This window comes from Gallus gallus, chromosome 4 (assembly GCF_016699485.2).
Source record: "Gallus gallus isolate bGalGal1 chromosome 4, bGalGal1.mat.broiler.GRCg7b, whole genome shotgun sequence".
Taxonomy (NCBI): Eukaryota; Metazoa; Chordata; class Aves; order Galliformes; family Phasianidae; genus Gallus; species Gallus gallus.
Window position 1 is genome coordinate 58898962 of NC_052535.1, and position 17597 is coordinate 58916558.

General features: G+C 37.5%; 1 long non-coding RNA gene across 2 annotated transcripts in view; it reads right to left on the minus strand.

Moving 5' to 3' along the window:
• The window catches only part of LOC107053277, a 147143-nt gene that overhangs the window by 69437 nt on the left and 60109 nt on the right, over nt 1-17597 (minus strand). For both annotated transcript variants that reach the window (XR_001466385.3, XR_006939217.1), the window contains exon 3: nt 3275-3378. This is a non-coding gene — a long non-coding RNA (uncharacterized LOC107053277). The remainder of the gene's footprint in view (nt 1-3274; nt 3379-17597) is intronic.

Here is a 17597-nt window from a genome sequence, read left to right on the forward strand (position 1 = left end):
GAACTGCAAGACTACCAGGGGTAACTCATTTATTTCATCTGGAATGTGTCATCTACCAATGGAAAAATATTTTTTTAAACTTAAGAAAATGAAATAACCCTTACTCTTTGTTTCAGATTTTCACCTGACATACATGACTTCCTGGCTGTGAGAAAGCAGCTAATGGGAATTCTTAGCATTCCTTACACTAGCTTCTAAAAATGATCAGATCACAGGTTTTTCCTCAGAAGGAGAAGAAAAGAAGTGAGAAGGAAAGCTAATAAATTACATGAAGTTTGTTACATTTAGTGACAAACATGAAAAAAACTCACAGCCTCTTTTAAGTGATGCTTTCTCCTCACCTTCCATCTATGTTTATACTGAACCTGTTTTTGCAAACCCGAGACCTTGAACTGCTGCAAAAAGAAATAAGAAGTGTCTAACATGCTTTATTGCTGAACAGTGAGGGTCTTTCTTTAGCCTTTCAATAAATAAAGGGGGAGAGGACTGGAGACCTCCTAACATGAGAGGAAAAGATGCTGAATTGGGGCTGATAGGTCTGCTATGAACTACGGGTACAGAAAAGTGCCCCCACAGGTGATGTGCAGACAGTTTTGTAAGCTGATCTCACTCAGGTCAAACAGGGCTTCTGGACAAGGGCCTCCTTCAAGCCAGCTTTCAGACGGGAAGAGATGATGCCTCAGTGTTACAGGCACCCTAAAAAGCCCAGCCAGAGAATGGAAAATACACCTTCAGAGATGACTACAATTAGTCACCACTATTAGTAAAAATATTAACCTGAAAGACAAATGAAAGCTTTGTCAGCATTATGGTAGAAAATGCAAGTAAGGGCAGCAGGCTGGGTACAAGCATAGTTGTGGCAATAACCACTGCTCTTTCCTACTGAGCTGCCATGTGCTTCTGTGTGGATAAGCCACATGAAGAAGCTTGTTCTGTCCTGCTTTATTCCTGCAGGTTGTGCTGCACTGCTGACTGTATCCATGGGGATACCACCTACATCAGCTATTTGTCTGCATCTAGGCTGCTGCTAACCTTCATCTCCCATTTATTTATCTAGAAACAGAGGCTGTCTTTGTGCTGAATTCTCATTTTGGAAAAGCTGTTATTGTTTATAAATACCTAATCCCCTATCACATCTTTTTATTCCATTTTTACCAATCTCTCTAAGCAGTTCTAAGGTCAGCCAGCACTGCCATAGCTTACAATCCTATTACTTCTTCAGTGATTCCTGCCACTGCATCTTTTTATTTTCTCATTTAGGGAGTTAGTGATGCTGTTTACTAAAGATCTTGCTTTTTTACACTGCTCTAGAACCAGTGTTTGCATTGGGAGAAACACTTTGTGGTGCTGAATGAAAGCAGAGCACTGAGGGAACTGAAAAATTAGAGCATACATTTACTCTTTAAAGACAATGCGCTCACTTCACCCTCTCTTCACATTACAGCACCTCCATGTATTCAGTATTTCAGCTTTTTGTTGCGGCCTCACAGCTCAGAAAGTTTAAAAATAGATTTGTACCTTAATCTAAATACAGAGTGCTAATCTCCTGTGAGATAGTCTTCAGTTTAACTGTCCTACAAAACAATTCTTCTCTTCTAAAGCTCTAAGAACCTTTATATACTCATACATAAGCAGATCACTGGTAATCTCAGTATAAATGAAACCAGGTCCTTTAGTTCTAACTGCCAAAGCAAGACCTGCAATTCTTTACACCTGTGCACGGTTCAGTCCAACTAAGTCAAAGACTACAGGGATGCAGCAATCTGCCCACGTGACTATATTTCTGGCGAACTGATACCAGAGCCTAACAAGCCATATTTCTGACTCATGTAAAATCAGCAGTGCCTATAAATAACTAAATAAACAAAAAACTGTTCTAGAAAAGGGCTTGAATCATCTTTTAATTTTCTACCTAATTTCATCTAGCATGGTCTGACTGTGTTGCAGGACTCGCGCTCCTGTGTGTTGCCACAGGATAAACAAGTTATGATTCCTTTAACAGTTAGAAAATGCAACTGAATCCAGAAGCACAGCCTGCTGCTTCACAACTAAAATCTTTTTATAGTACATTTATTACCACATATGCAAACATATTTATACATATATGGACACACAACTTGATCTTCCTGACTTCAGATATTCCTTTATGTTACTGCCTATATTGTTAATTATATAATTGTTCCTTATTTCTCCACTTCCTCCAAGAACATCACCACTTTTTTTGGGGGGGTTATTCCTTATCAGTTTGATATTCAAATGAGAGAGAAAAAGAGAAACAACCACAAGAAACAGAGGTTTTGTGTACTTGTAAAGTTCTATTCTAGAGGGAAATTAAACTTTTTCATGAACATTTCCCCCTCTTCAAATGGAAAAATGTTTTGTCAGGAAAAGAAATGCAGACAAATGTTATAAAAGGTACTTTAAGCATGTCTCAGACATATTTATGACTCTGAAATATATGATATCTCACTACTCCCTACTCTATTACATAACTCAGCTGCCAACTATACTGAATTTCATACCTTTTATAGGCATTTAACATAAAGCACACTTCACTCTGACTTTGAAATTTACTTTTTGCCTTCAGATTGCCATATCATCTCTATTCCTTCCATATTCATCTAGGTATTTGACTAATGTAAGTCACTATAATTTTTAGGAATGGAGCTCTATATATCTGCTTTATATCGCCCTTTATTGCATTTGCTGCGCACCAAGGTTTTGCTACACATTTTACGCAGAAAACCCCTCCTAGACATTAGGTAGAATCAGTAGATACTCCAATTAACACTTCTCATCGACTGCTTGATATTTTTATTATTATCTGATTTTAATTTCTTTCTTGTTCCTCTGTTGTTTTCAATCATCCTCCTACCATTTCCATCTCTGTCTATCATGGCACCCACAGTCCTCATACCAATACACTATTTTAGCAGGGCCAACGTGCTTACCCTAAGTGGTATCATACACTTCTGTAGGTAGCCAAAGCCAAGCTGGACACATTCAAGAAAACTATACTGGTCAGTCTCAACATCCTAGAATCACTTACTGCTCCTCTGTCCTCTCTTTCCATATCCTCCAAACCAGAAAGAAACTTTGTTACAGAATATTCAGAAATACTGTCGCTTAAACTGTACAAGAACAGTGTCTAGCAATCTAGACAAATACTGTTTCCTGTACCAGGCTTTGTTTATGGCATAAACACAGAGTGTCAAATATGTAATTTTTATGGGGAAAGTGGTTTTGCACAGCACACAGATACACAGAAACTTACAGTATGAAATAAGTGGTGTAGCCATGTGCAGAAAAATCGTATGCAGAAAAATGCACTCTTGAAGCAGAAAAATCTCCCATATTATATTCTCAAGTAGTGGTGACCTGAAATAAAAAAAAGTAGCAGAAGCATGATAGCATTCATTTCAGAAGTAACCAATGTTAGAACAATAATAATTTCCAAGGTGCAGGTTGTTATTCAAAATCCTTCTGAAATGGTTGAAACTGGTTGACTGAATAACCTAAAAAACTACTCCTTTCCATAGCCTTTTCTCTCCGCAAAAATCAAGGAATACACAGTATGGCTCATGCCTGCCTTTCTACTTTATGTCACTCTAATAATTTAACAAAAATTTTACCAAAGTCACACTTCAGAAATTCCTGAATGCTTATCTAAATAAATGCCAACTGATATGATTTGTACTCAAGTCTACTCCAGTTAAAGACTCCGCTATCGTTACTGGCACTGCTAAAGGTAGAAAAGTAGCAACCTAAAGAAATGGTGGGCTATAAATGTAGCAAAACAACTATTAGATCCTCCAGGAAAAAAAAAAAAATTGCAGAATTTAGATATGAAAGAAATATCCAACCCAGTTATGGGAAAACTTCCAGTTAATTCCTATGTAAGCAGGAACATTGGTGTTCTACTGAAATCCAGGCTGAATGCTGGTATTAGATTCACATTCCTGTTTGGATACATGCAATGTCATTTATGATTTCTCCAGAAATTCGAAGTTGTATTTCTCATTGATATAAAATAAATTCTTGGACCTGATGACTGTGACTTGATTTTCTCCATCTGCTCTAAAACATTTTAGGAAAATTCTGTTGTTAAATCCTATACTATTGCCCTTTTAAATAGATGTGCTGAAAGGAAATCTTTAAGAGATCAGGCTGAATAACTTGGATTTAATAAGTGGACCAAAATAAACCTTGTATTTCATCTGATTAGAATACAAATATTGGGTTAGTTGCTACTGAGATAGTGAGCAACAGCAATCACAAACCTATCAGCAACGTAGTTCTAAAACCTGTATGAAGGGGGGGGGAAATGGCAATGTAACACATCTACAAAACCTACTTGTGCTTGCTACTTGTTGAATTTTCAAGAACATGCTTCTATTTTCCAAATAACATATCTAGAGTAGAGTTGTTTTCCACCTTCTGCCAGCAATTTATTTATTTTAACCTAGGAGGGAGCATGTGGGAAAAATTTGACATTTTACTGGAGAACTAAGATCCTAAAACTGTAGTTAAGTTCAGACTATTTCTGTTATTTTCAGTCCTAACTTGATAATAGCCCTGGTTCAAAGAAGAAAGCTGCTAGAACACTGGATTGTAAGAAGTAGTAAAAATGTGTAAGATGTGTAAAAATTCTATGATTCTATTATTATAACACTGCTAGTGTGGGCAGTAAGTTCAGCATTATTTCATATACTGAAAAATAGTTGCAATGAATTAGAAAATGCTATGCTGTTTAAGTGAAATATTTTCAAAACACAAATGGAAGATAACTTATCAAAGTTAAGTTCCTGCTTTTTAACCAAGGTGTTTTTCACTTAAATCTATATACAATTATTTAGGAGAATTCTGAAGTGGACAATAGCAGTAGATCAAACAGTGACAGTCTGATCCACTGGCTCAGATATCCTTGTAAGTACTCATGTTTAAAACTGACCCACCAAGCCCTGATCAGCAGCCACCTCTTGTGAGCAATGCTTGGGCTCATGGGATGTCCCCAGTGGCACCACAACAATCTTGTTCCTCTCTACACCTTAAATTTAACAGATTCAAAAAGACTTAAGGTGACAAAATACTTAGCCTTTTTTCTTTAAAAAAAAAAAAAAGGCTTTTTTTTTTGTCCTTTTTTTTTCACTCCCTTTCTGTTTTTAATCTTCAATCTACCTTTTGTTTCATAAGAAAACAGAAAGAGTCCCTGTTTAAGGAACTGAAGTTTTCGTAACCTAGGGCTTAGGATAAGTGTGTTTTGTTTTCATACGTTCAGAGTTTTCCCAGTTCAATGCTGGCTTTAATCATAACAACCTCAGTTTGAAAGCATTAATAAATTATCAAGTTATTTAAATAGATTATTTATTCTGCAAGCTATCGTAGGTGTCTACATATTCAGATGATGCAACTTGCAATTATATTATATGTGTATTAAAATCAGTAATAACTGCATGTGGTGCTATTTATCCTAGAGAAGAGGTGGCTCTGGGGAGCCCTTATTGCAGCTTTTCAATATTTAAAGGGACCTAAATAAAGATGGAGAGAGACTTTTTAGAAGGGCATGTAGTGATAGGACAAGGGGCTTTAAACTAAAATAAGGTAGATTTGCATTAAACACTAGGAAGATATTCTTGACTTCAATGGTGGTGAGATAGTGAAATAGGCTGCCCAGAGAAGCTGTGGATGCTCTGTCCCTGGAGGTGTTCAGGACCAGGCTGGATGGGGCTTCGGACACCTGGTCTAGTGGGAGGTGTCCCTGCCCATGATAGAGGGGTCAGAACCACACGGACTTTAAGGTCTCTTCCAACCCAGACCATTCTAAGATGCTCTTTTTCCACCTAAATCAGGATCTAAGCTGCACCTTTGCTTTATTTCCTGACTCCAAATTCTTCCATTTCAACTTGAAAAATACTAAAAAGAAAATCAAAAAGCCTCCAACTGTGTGTTAGAGATGAAGTGAAATTAATTATTTCCACCACACCTGCTGAAAGCCTGGCAAACAACACATCGTTGAGGAGAAATAAAGGCAAAATAGGACAATCACAATATGAATTTGTGAATTACATAGGCTATCCCCACCTCCATCAGAGCAGTAGATTTTACTAAACTGCACATTCAAACAGAGCAACTAAGAGTGTAATGGTATATCCCAAAGAAAACAAGACATAGCACATTTTTACAGCTTCTTACAATCCAGAGTCCTGAGCTCCAATTTATTCCCATTCTGATTGAAGTCTGTAACAGCTCTGAAGATGGATTTTGTTAACATGATCCTTATTGCTTCTCATCTTTCTAGGTCCTCCCCTCTCATCAGCTCCAAAGAGAGCAAGTGCAGGTTAATGGCAGAACAGTCATATGATAAGATCAATAACCTAATTAAGGGTAAAACTTTAAGTCGAGGAGGTAAAGGGAAGAAAAAAGAAAAAAGAAAAATAATAATCACCATTCTGTTTTAGGTACCAGAATGGCAATTTACATCTCTTGCTTCCCTGCTAACAGATCTGAATCGAAGTCTGCTAGTATGAACTGAGAGCATTAGACCAGGTCCTAAAGTCTACCCAAAAACCCAGCTGGATTACACAGTTATTTCAGTTCTAAACCCTGATGCTCATTTTAACCCTTCTTGGCATCTGGTAGCAATACTAGTAGTTTCTATATTTGGATAAATTCAAGTTTAGCAAAAATCTGTTTCAAGGCTCTGGTCAATCACAAAGGATCACAAAGTACAATATCCCACGTTACTACTGACTGTTTTCACAAAAAAGTAACTCTGACAAATCCCGCTTTTCTTTTTTTTTTTTTTTTCTTTCTTATTGCTCTTCAGTTCAGTGGGAATTAGATGTCCCATATGATCTTACAGAGTCTGCATCATGATGCCTTGCCTTCTAAGCTGCACAGTAATACTATGACTATGTTTATAATGGTCAATAATAGCAAACATCAGCATATTTTTCTGATCTGATAGGCACATAGCAAGTAGCTATCATTCAGAAAAATCCTCTAATACTTTATAGATCAAGAAACTATTCTTCCTACAATGCAGAAAACTTCTAGTGAATGCAATCAGCCTTATTAAATAAACAAAGCAGTTAGCAGTAATTTTCAACTCACTGGGTTACGTGATATATGTGTAATTTGGGTACATTTGTTGTATTTGTCGTTCCTTACAGCCAAAAAATCAGAACCTATATCAGAAGAAAGCCCATGAGTTTCTAAGTAAATGATGGGAATTGTACTGCAGCAGCCAGCTGTAATGAGGTATCATAACACCAACCAATGCATTTAAAATGCAAAAAATACCAATGGTTTTCTCAAAAACACTTCCTCACCAGTGCTACTCTAACATGCGTCAATTGGCTTTTATCTTTCTGTGGAAGGATACAGATTGACCTAAGCCACTGGAGGTAAATGATTATGTGATTTAACAGTCACTAACATTTGCTAAAAGCTTTGCCTGAGCAGTCAATTTTACACCCACAGCAAACACTTCCTGCGTTCTCCTAAATGCTTTCCAGGTACTGCATACATTCTCCCTGTTGTTTTTAACCTTTCTGTAAGCACGATGCAATTTCAAAAAAAATAAGTACAGAATAAAATAATCAGAGTTTCATCTACTAGAATTTCTACTACTAGAATTTAATCTACTGAATACTTAAGCCACAGACAATTAAAAATATTTATATGTTCAATACGCACCAATGTTTTTATTTTTCTTTTATTTCTGGAAGAAATTAATTCATAATTTTAAAATAAAACTGAGATCATTTTACTATAAGTATCTTTACAAATAAATGCTGGGTTCCTGTTTATCAAATATAATTTCAGTATTTTATTCACCTCCTTGGCTCGGTGGCAGTGAAATGTATGCAAATGATAAACATGTATTTTAATATCCACATAATTTTACACTTTAAATTTATTACATATTTATGAACCCAAGTATATAAAACAAATAAAAGATTTCAGAAAACAAGATAAAATCTAATTGCACAGACAAGGAAGTGACGATATTAGCCAATATGAAATCATTCAAATCCTACTAATTCTACAAATTATTATATTTTAAAAATGAATTACCATGAGGCCTTTTCTACACAACATGATTTTGTTCAATGAAATTACATGCCACAGAACACAGTAACCTTGCAATGAACCAATGAACAGACACTTCTGTGTTTTGGGAGAAATAAAACTGACTTTTTGCTTTGTTTTGAGAGTCTTTGGGAATCTACCATTTAAAATTCATATCCTCTGCAATTCTTAGTGAAAGTAACTAATCTCCCATATCAGGTTATCAGGTTCAGGCATGGAAAGGGAAAGGGAAAGGGAAAGGGAAAAAGAAAAGAAAAATCCCTCTCGGAACTCTTAAATTTGTTTTGCTTTTCTCCTCTTGCTGTACACCAGTGCACAGCAGTTGCACATGATATGTATAGGACCATTTCAAAATAAAGTCACACTTTCTTTTGGACTGAAAGCACTCCAAGACTCCTTCCACACATAACTCTGCCTGTCTCCAAAACAGATATGCCAAAGCATAATAGAAATTCTGAAACCTAAGATGAGTAAATACCTGCAAATTGGCAAATAGAATTGTCTTGCAAACCAGAAGCCATTTATTGTCTTCCTGCCACAACTGACCTATCCACAGAGTGAGGATACCAACAGCACTGCAGAGCTTTCCATTTATAAGCTTTCTCAAGTTTCCTAAATATACTTGTGGAAAACATCACTCCTAAACCTTGTTAAAGGTCAGTCTCTGAACCTACGAAGCAGTAACAGAGCAGTTGTGAATATCACTATGATTCTTAATAAAGAAAGAAAGCATTCTTCAAAGTGCAACTGGTTATAATTTATCATTGATCGTCAGAAACTGCTTGTGTGTTCCACAACTGCATTTATGAAGCAATACTCTAAAAGCTAGCTGTGGGAAAGGCAGGTAGTTTTAAATTGACAAAATATTTATTTTCATGGAAGTCATTGGAATCAACACTTATTTTCCTTTCATGTGTCTGCTTGACAATTCCTTTTGTTGTTTTTCCAATAACCTTTGCCCAGTTACCATTTTTCTTAAAAAATTAAACTATAAGGGCAGCTGTGGAATTGCAGAATAGGCTCTGGTGTCATGGGAAAAAAAGTGCTACAGGCTGTTGAACAGGGTCCTGCTTGGAGGAAAGAGGAGATGAAGTATGAGGGGTGGGATCAGCTTATTCAGGACTCCTCTTTCAATGCACTCCTCTCAGCAAGGGAAGCAATTTGAAAAGCTGAAAAATATCCAGCAGTGACTCAGGTGGCCAACAAAATTTAAATTTTGTCCAAAAATTTAATGCATGTAGACTTCAGGAGCTATTAATGCTTACTTTTCATCATCCTTTGACCTTTAAGTCTGACCCTTGCCTCAAGTTACATGCATTTAAATTTCGCCCTCTCCTAAAGACCCCTCATAAGTATTTTAATAACTCCTTGCAAAGTCTTGGAAGACACAAACTTCAGGAGAGAATCTGCAGTTTGCCAGTGAACTACAGCCACACGCTTCTCTAAGCACTGCAAAACAGAAGCAGCGGGGGGTGAGGATAAAGAAGCAGAATTAGATTTGCGCTATCTTTACCCATCTTGCTCTTATCAAATGAAAATTGCAAGAATGAGACTTTATCCAGATCAACTATAAAAATACCTTACCTCCATCCCAGGAGAATATTCTCACCTCTGTACAAATAAAGCATTTAGGTTCACTATAAAAATATATAGATTCTCAGTATAAAAATTAAAAAATATCTCCACTAAATATACATCATCTGTTTAATCGTGGAGACAGAGGTGATGATTGAAGGCGAAACAAGAGGGGGAAGGAAAACATGAGACACGAGTTAACATTCAGAAGCCAAGCTGATTAAAATCCTGAACAAAACACCGTGTTTAGAATTTGCTACTTTTGCCCTTACTTGGCGGCAGCAGAGTTATGCCTGCACTCCATGAAGCCTCAGAAGATCGTTTTGTTTAATAAGCTCAAAGATCCGAGAGAAACAATTGGTGGGAAAAATACCATAGGAGCTCGGCTTTCAAAGCGATTCAAACATCTTCTTACTACAAAGTGTCTTTTCAATTAGGATGCTAGGAATCAGACGAGGCTAAGAAGTAAGGTAATGAGGGCAGGCATGACATGGAGCCTTAGGGCTCCATGGGATTTTCCTTCAGCATTTGATTGAGCCCCTTGGAGGAACTTAAAGTGAATGTAATAGCTAACGCCTAATTCTCTTCCTCATTTCTCTGCTTCCAGGTTTCCTGTGCTGCCACATTCACATCTATTATGCACATCCGATGACAATTATAGAGCTTTTGTTTTCAGGAATTCACCAGTTTATTCTTTAAGAATTAAAATAACTTTAATAACAGGAGACCAGACTTGTTTCTTACCACTGTGAGATTAAAAGAAGGATGGAGGGATCATCTGAAAGTCTCTGTGTGCTGGAAACATCAAGTAATGACCTTTATTACTAATGACCTAGGCCCTCCAGCAATGAACCTAGACAACACTGATTAGGAGAGAAGCCTGCTGCTTTTTACAGGCATATAAAATAAAAGAAGTCTTTGTGTTAATGGAGAGGGTTATGACACTGTAGGATATGTAAAAATGAATGAGCTGTACAAAGAAGGAATTTTTCCTCCACTGTGGAAGACAGTGAAAAATTAATCCATCAGTATAAATACCTGAATCATACTTTCACACAGCGCTGTAGATCTGTTCAAGATAACATTAGCCAAACCTTACACTGCAGATTTGTAAAGCAATTTTAGCCTGGAAGTTCTGCTTAGATCACCTCAAATTAACAGGAAGTGAAGTCTGAGATTTAGGTCTTAGAAGCATTCTTGTGTTAAGGAAGCACCAAAAGGAAGCTAGTATAGATTGGCAGGATGTATATTTTAAACTGAGAGAAGCTTGTTACTTTTGCTGCCTCAAATGTGAGAAGTAGCAGAAAAAGAAAAAAAAAAAAGAGAGAAAGAAAAAGAAAAGATGGATAGATGAACAAATGCAGACCTTAGTTAAAAAGGCCACATATTTCTTCTGACTTCCTGCTTGAGCCCTGCATTTGTACAATTATTGTTCTCCTGACCTTTTAGTCTCGGTCACACCATAATTCTAACACTGCTTCACACCTGGAAATTGAGTAGGATACCTCTCTCCCTGTGATACGTCCTGGGGCACTCAGGACAAGGCACAACTTCCAGCAAATCTCAAAGCAGTACAACACTCAAGACACCCGTCTGTTGGCACACAAGGGCAATCACATGCAGTTTTTTATCCATCTTCAGCACCCACAAGCTCATCAGATGCCTGTTGCATCATTCTGTGATGTTGCCCAGCCACTTTCTCCTCAGATCACATCTTGGCCTGCTGTATTTCTCCAGCTGACCAAGCGCAGTCTGCAACCAGGTGACTTATCTTCCTAAGGAAAGCACACCCCAACAGCTAAAGCTCCTTTTTCACCAATCCTTTTTACCGCTCTCTCATTCTCAGTGTTGGTTTGCCAGATGACCCCAGGGCAATGCATCAAAACTTCACAGATTCCTGTATCCTCATCTAAAATGCCAGCAGAATTCACAGATCAACCTTCCTGAAGATCCATAACTTTGTTACAACAAGATTGAAAACTGTGTCAGGATTTTACACAACACCTGTAAGTCTTTCTCCAAGACATTTGTACATGGCATGATGAGCAGCATTAACCTCCATGAATTTCATACTACTTTTTTTAGAGCTAGTTCTGAACTTTCAGTTCTGAGCTGTGATTTCAATCACCCACTGAGATTTCGGTCCTCAAGAATAGCAGCTTTCATACATGATTAATGAATAATCCTATACAGAACATGGCACCGCATTAAATTTATTTTCCAGATCCACACAGATTACAACTATCTTTACGTTCTCTGCATTATCTCTACAATTTTTGGAAGTTTTTTTCTTAGCCAGTTTTGTCAAGAAATCAGCATTTGTGGAAATATCCTGCCTTAATCTTCATGTTTGTCTAAATGACTGATGGTCCCTTTAAAAATTAATTTCTACTATATGTATACTGAGCTCTGAGAGTTATGCTCCATGTTTTCACCATTCTTCCTTAGTTCTTTCTTAAAACATTAAAGAACTATTTTCCTCCCTTCCAGCTCCTGGCTCTACAGTGACTCAGAGATCTGTCATGAATGAGTTTTTTCACTGTCGAATTGCTATTCATGAAAACTAAATGAGTTCAGAGGAATGGGATGACTTACATTATATTCTTGGCTTAAAAGGTTCCTTTTTATTAAATCTGTTTACAGGAAATTACAACAAATTTTTATTTGCCTATTTAAGCTATCTACAGGTTATAAATGGTTGATAACTTCAAAAAAAATTCTATTTTTTAGATGTGCCTGTGCAGAATACTTTATGGACTCTGCTCATTCAAAAAGTTCAGTGCTTGCTAGCTTTCCTATCTGTTATGCCACAGCCCACAGAACAACATGTAGAGCAGCCAAGTGCCAGCCTGCATGCAGAGCTCTGATAAAGGGGACCAGGAAATCTTCAGCAGCTCCCAGCAACTGCAGGAGTAATCACCAAAGGGACAAAGGGAGGAATGAAAATAAGCACAAAGTGCCTGCAAGTTGAAATTCTCCAGAGAAAGGACAAAGTGGTAAGAGTACGGCAAGCTGCCTGCTACAGTGCTGGAAACTGAGCTCCACTTCTCCCTGGCATACTGCTGCTCCGAATGAGCACCACTGAGGTTAGAAAACATTATCATTGCCCAGCTCTCGTTATCAGACAGAAACTGCCTGTGCCTCTCCATATTCTAAATGGGACTGTCTCCGTCGAATACAGCCGTGTTCCTTGGCTGCTGAGAAATATGCCTGCCTTCTTGCAGAAATAAAAAAAGTTGGTTTACAAACAGAACCTCTCAAGCTTTCTCTCCATTAGAGTATCAGCCTTGACTGTCATGTTGCTGCAGGTAGCCAGCTCCCATTAACCACCCTGTCTCAGCAGTCACCTGAGCACGGGCTGCCTGGTCCAACTAAGAAGATAAAATAGACCTTGAGGCCAACTTCATCCAGCTGATTGCCTGCTCACTTCTGTTATTCATAGCAGGGACAGGCCTCCTTTGCTCCTAAATATCCAGGGTAGATAGCTTTGAAAAATGCACAGCTTCTTGCAAAAGAACAGCTAAGATGCACCCAAGTAACCGCACTAGTAGAAGCAACACCAGCAGAGGTAATCCAGAGTAACTGCATGACTTAAGACTTTCCTAATTTTTGGGCTCTGACTGCTTTGCTTGTCACCTGGGATAACTCTAACAAGCTGGAGAATAACTTTTAGGGATAAAAATAAATTATTTAGAACACTTAAATGCAAATTCCTTAGAAAACAATTATTTGAATGGATGGCTTATTGATGTCAATGCCACTTGCTGATAATCACGAGCACCCATAGTTGTAAAAGTCTAATTACATGGTTATTCTAAAGGATTGTTTTTCAAATGATTAAGCCAGACTAATGATCATGAACCACAAATTTGACATTAAAAGCATTTATTCCAAAATGTAGCATCCAAGGCTGGATTAAGGAGTATAAATTTCTGGAACAATAAAATACTACAGCTCAATTTAAATAATATTTCTCCTCAGCTTTTACCCATGCCCACAAAATGCTGAGGTGAAACACATTTTCTTCTTTATTTTGCTGCTGCAAATTCAGTGTACACCCAAGTAGTGCTAACATATCTCTTTCCAAAAGTGAGAAACATTTTTACACTTTGTATACATCAAGAAATTAGACCTATGTACGGCTGTGCACACGGATGCATTTGTACCTGAGAAATGGAGAAAATATAAATGTGAAACAGAGGTGAAGAAATGAAGAGATCAAGCTGCTAAAAAAAAAAATTAAAAAAAATCTTACATCTGAGGTGGCTTCATCACACTAAGTAACACTCGGGGACTTCACAGGTTTTAACAGTAATACAATAGGTTCATTATGGTGCACCATCTTGGCAGTACTAATAGCACAGATGAAAACACATCTTGGTAAATAATGATAATAACACTAATAAAAAGCAAGGCGTGTGATTCACTGTCCTCACAGCTTCTGTGCTGATTGATAAGTATGTCTCATTCAACTGTATTTCATTCAATATTCAACTCATTCGACATATTCTGCTAATAAAAATGTCAGTTCCCTATTTCTACTATCAAAGAAAAGAAAAAAAGAGCTGTCAGAAGTTTGATACAAACTAGAAATTATTTCTGCTAATTTATCCTAATGAATCATACTCCTAAAACTCAGAAGGACCTTACTGATCATCTTTGGGACAAACCATAGGATGCTTTTCCCAAAGTTCAGATCTACCGTCAGCCTCATGGTCAGGTCTGTGGGCTGTTTAGCTGAAGCCCCTTAGTTTGCCCTATCAGATATTTTACATTTGAAGAGAAGTCCTGGAGAACCTGGAGTCAAGTTTTTTCCACCAGATTTTTCTTATACTTCCTTCTGCAATGTTATTTCTGAGTGTAGATCACAGAAACATAGAATGATTTGGGTTGGAAGGGACTGTATGGATTGCTTACTTCCAACCCCCTTGCTACAGTCAGAATTTCCACCCACTAGACCATGTGGACCAAAATCCCATTCAGCACTCCCAGGGATAGGGTATCCATAGCTTCTTTAAAAATTGTTTCCATTAAGCATTTGAAATTTGCTCTTTTGCAAAGCATGTGATTTGGGATGACTATCATACATTCTTCCGTATATATAAGCAAAGCAGTATAAGACTATTTCTGACTAACAATCTAACTTGAAAACACCTACTAAGTTTAATTTTAAAAGTATTTTACTTCAGAGTTGTCATAATTCAATAATGACAAGTAACACTCAAGTTATAAATTATGGATAAAAAAATTATGATAACCCCATATCTGCACTTGCTGCAAGCTATTCTACAGACACACAGAAAACATGGTGCTTGTCCCAAGCAAGCAGGTTACAATGCAAGAGTATGAGCAGAGCCCATGCAAGTTATAATAAAGATATGACAGAGCAAGAGAAAACATCTCATAGGAACAGACACAGGCCACAGTATGTCAGCTACCAGACTTCAGTTTATCTAAAATGCAATTTTTATTCACTGGATAAAGCTCTTAAAATGCTACTGCTAATAAAAATGTTTCCTAGGTACATCTTTTATAGGCTATTTGTTACTTCTCAGCATTACAGTATCGAAGCAGGCTGTTTTGTTTCTTGCAAATTACGTGGCAATTTTGCAAAACAGATAGCAGCTGCAAGTATATCAGTATGTAAGTACATTGTAAGAAAAAAAAATGATCCTTTTATAATTCAAAAAGCTATTTTCTCTTTGTTGTCTTTGTTGCATTTCATAATCATCAACAAAACCCAAAATTAGCGGCATGCAGCTGGCGTAGCTGCCTGCAGGATAATTTTCTCAGAAGATGGAGGATTCATGTTTTCCTGTTTCTGAAAAGACAAAGTTTGCTTTTACTGGATGGGTGAAAAGGGGACTGATGTTTTTGGCAATGATTTGATATGAAAGCATCGTTTCATTCCTCCTATAGATAATCTGAGTTATCTCTTACCAACACCTATCATTTTTCTCTGCCTATCATCTTTCTCAATGCTGACAGTTTGGAACATACGTTAAAGCCAACCCTGATAATGCTGAGTATTTCACCCACCACTTACACACACAACACTTTTCCCAAAGTTCCAGATCTACTGACAGCCTCACGGTCAGGTCTGTGGGCTGTTTAGCTGAAGCCCACACAGTCAAAAACTACTATCAGAGGTTAAAAACCCTAGCTGTTATTCTGATTAACGGTGATGAAGCCAAATTGTGTTTAGCTCTCAAGGTACAAACACACTGGTAGCCAGAGGCATTACTGTCAGATGAGATGACTGGCTTTGTCTCAGCGATGTTGCACTACTCAGCTAGCTAAAACATGCTGATGCAGATCAGGAAATGCCATACACGGAGTGCAAAGCTTTCAGCATGGACAAACAGCCTCTGCAAAGTTGCCCCAAAGCTGGGCATCATGTTACACAGCACCCTCTTGTTCACACTGTCACATTTCTGCTGGGGCCACTCTTTCTCCTAAAGGTCAAACTATCTTTTCCATCCCCCACCTCATCCAGCCACCAGTATGGCTTTGGGAAGTGAGGGTGATCATTCTATAGGGAGAAAAAAATAATAACCATAATGATATGGTTATGATAACCATAAAGGTGACAAATCTTCTGTCCATGCTGGAGTAGCTGGCAGTTCCTTGGTCAGTGTGAAAGCACTGACAGGCTGAAGAGATCAGTAGCAGATAGGAAAAAGATTTCTGTCCTGTGACACTGAGAAAAGGACATTTTGTTTCAGGAATATCTTGCGTTGAAAAATTCCCTGCTCCTTCCTACCACAATATATCCGCTGGTGGGCAGCCTTCAAACCCCACTAATCAAATCTGAAGATTCTCCCTTGAGTGCAGATTAGCAAGACTCTGCTCTTCCATATTATTCATTTATTTGGGAGATGTAACAGTGCCAAGGAAACAAGAACTACTGTAATATAATTATTTTTCCATAGACTGTATTTTGTGCTGTATACAATACTGTATAAATCCTCCACGGAAATAACTGAAATAACAAATTGATTTTCCTTCTCAATGAAACCAGATTAACCAAGAAGAATATACAGGAAGAATCAAGGACGAAGTCCTGTAAAAATCACAGTGGGCAGCTAAGAGGTTATGCATCTTATAGACCAAATAATGCAGAGTTCAGACTCACTGAAATTTAAATGAACACTCCACTCCCTTTTTAAAAGGTCTTCAAGGTTACAATAATTTATACCTAAAATCATGGTTTTACATATCATAACAGATCATTCTGGAATAAGTTCCTTCCTCATTCAGTAGAAACTGATATCACCTTCAGAAATTCAGGAGATATACTTTGCGTTACACTCCTCATTACTGGCAAGGGTATACTTGGCCCTACAGCCTCTCTTACAGAAAAGTCCGATTTTCAAGTCAAGTCAGTAAGACCAGTTAGAAGCCTAGTACTATTTACTTGATAGAGCCCTTCCAATTATTTGGGTTCTCCCAGTTGAAAATGCTCATACTCTCCTCCTCCTGTATCCCCACCAACAGTCTCACCAGACATTATTTTCCTGCAAGCAAATCACTGCTCCTTAGATCCGCAAAACTGGGTGGGAATTGTAAGGAAGAGCAGTATATGTTATTGTATTACTACCACCTCTTAATCAAATCCCAGCAGAAACCACAAGCATAACATCAACTATAAAAAGTTTGAGTCAAAGTTTTCAGCAGTGATTCAGGAGCTGTCCTTAGGGGCTCCACTTTCTTTCAACTGTTTCACACATCCTCATCCAAATTTATGTGAACCACTTGATAATTTTCTTCTGAAACACTTCTCTCTTCATGAGAGTGATAAATCAAATGTTCTCAGTAAATGTCTGCTTTGCTTTTTAATTTTGCATATTAGAAAAACGGAAAGTAACATTTCAACTTTTTAGACTTTTTAAACGCAAAGTATTTGACTGTTACCAAAAATGCAAATG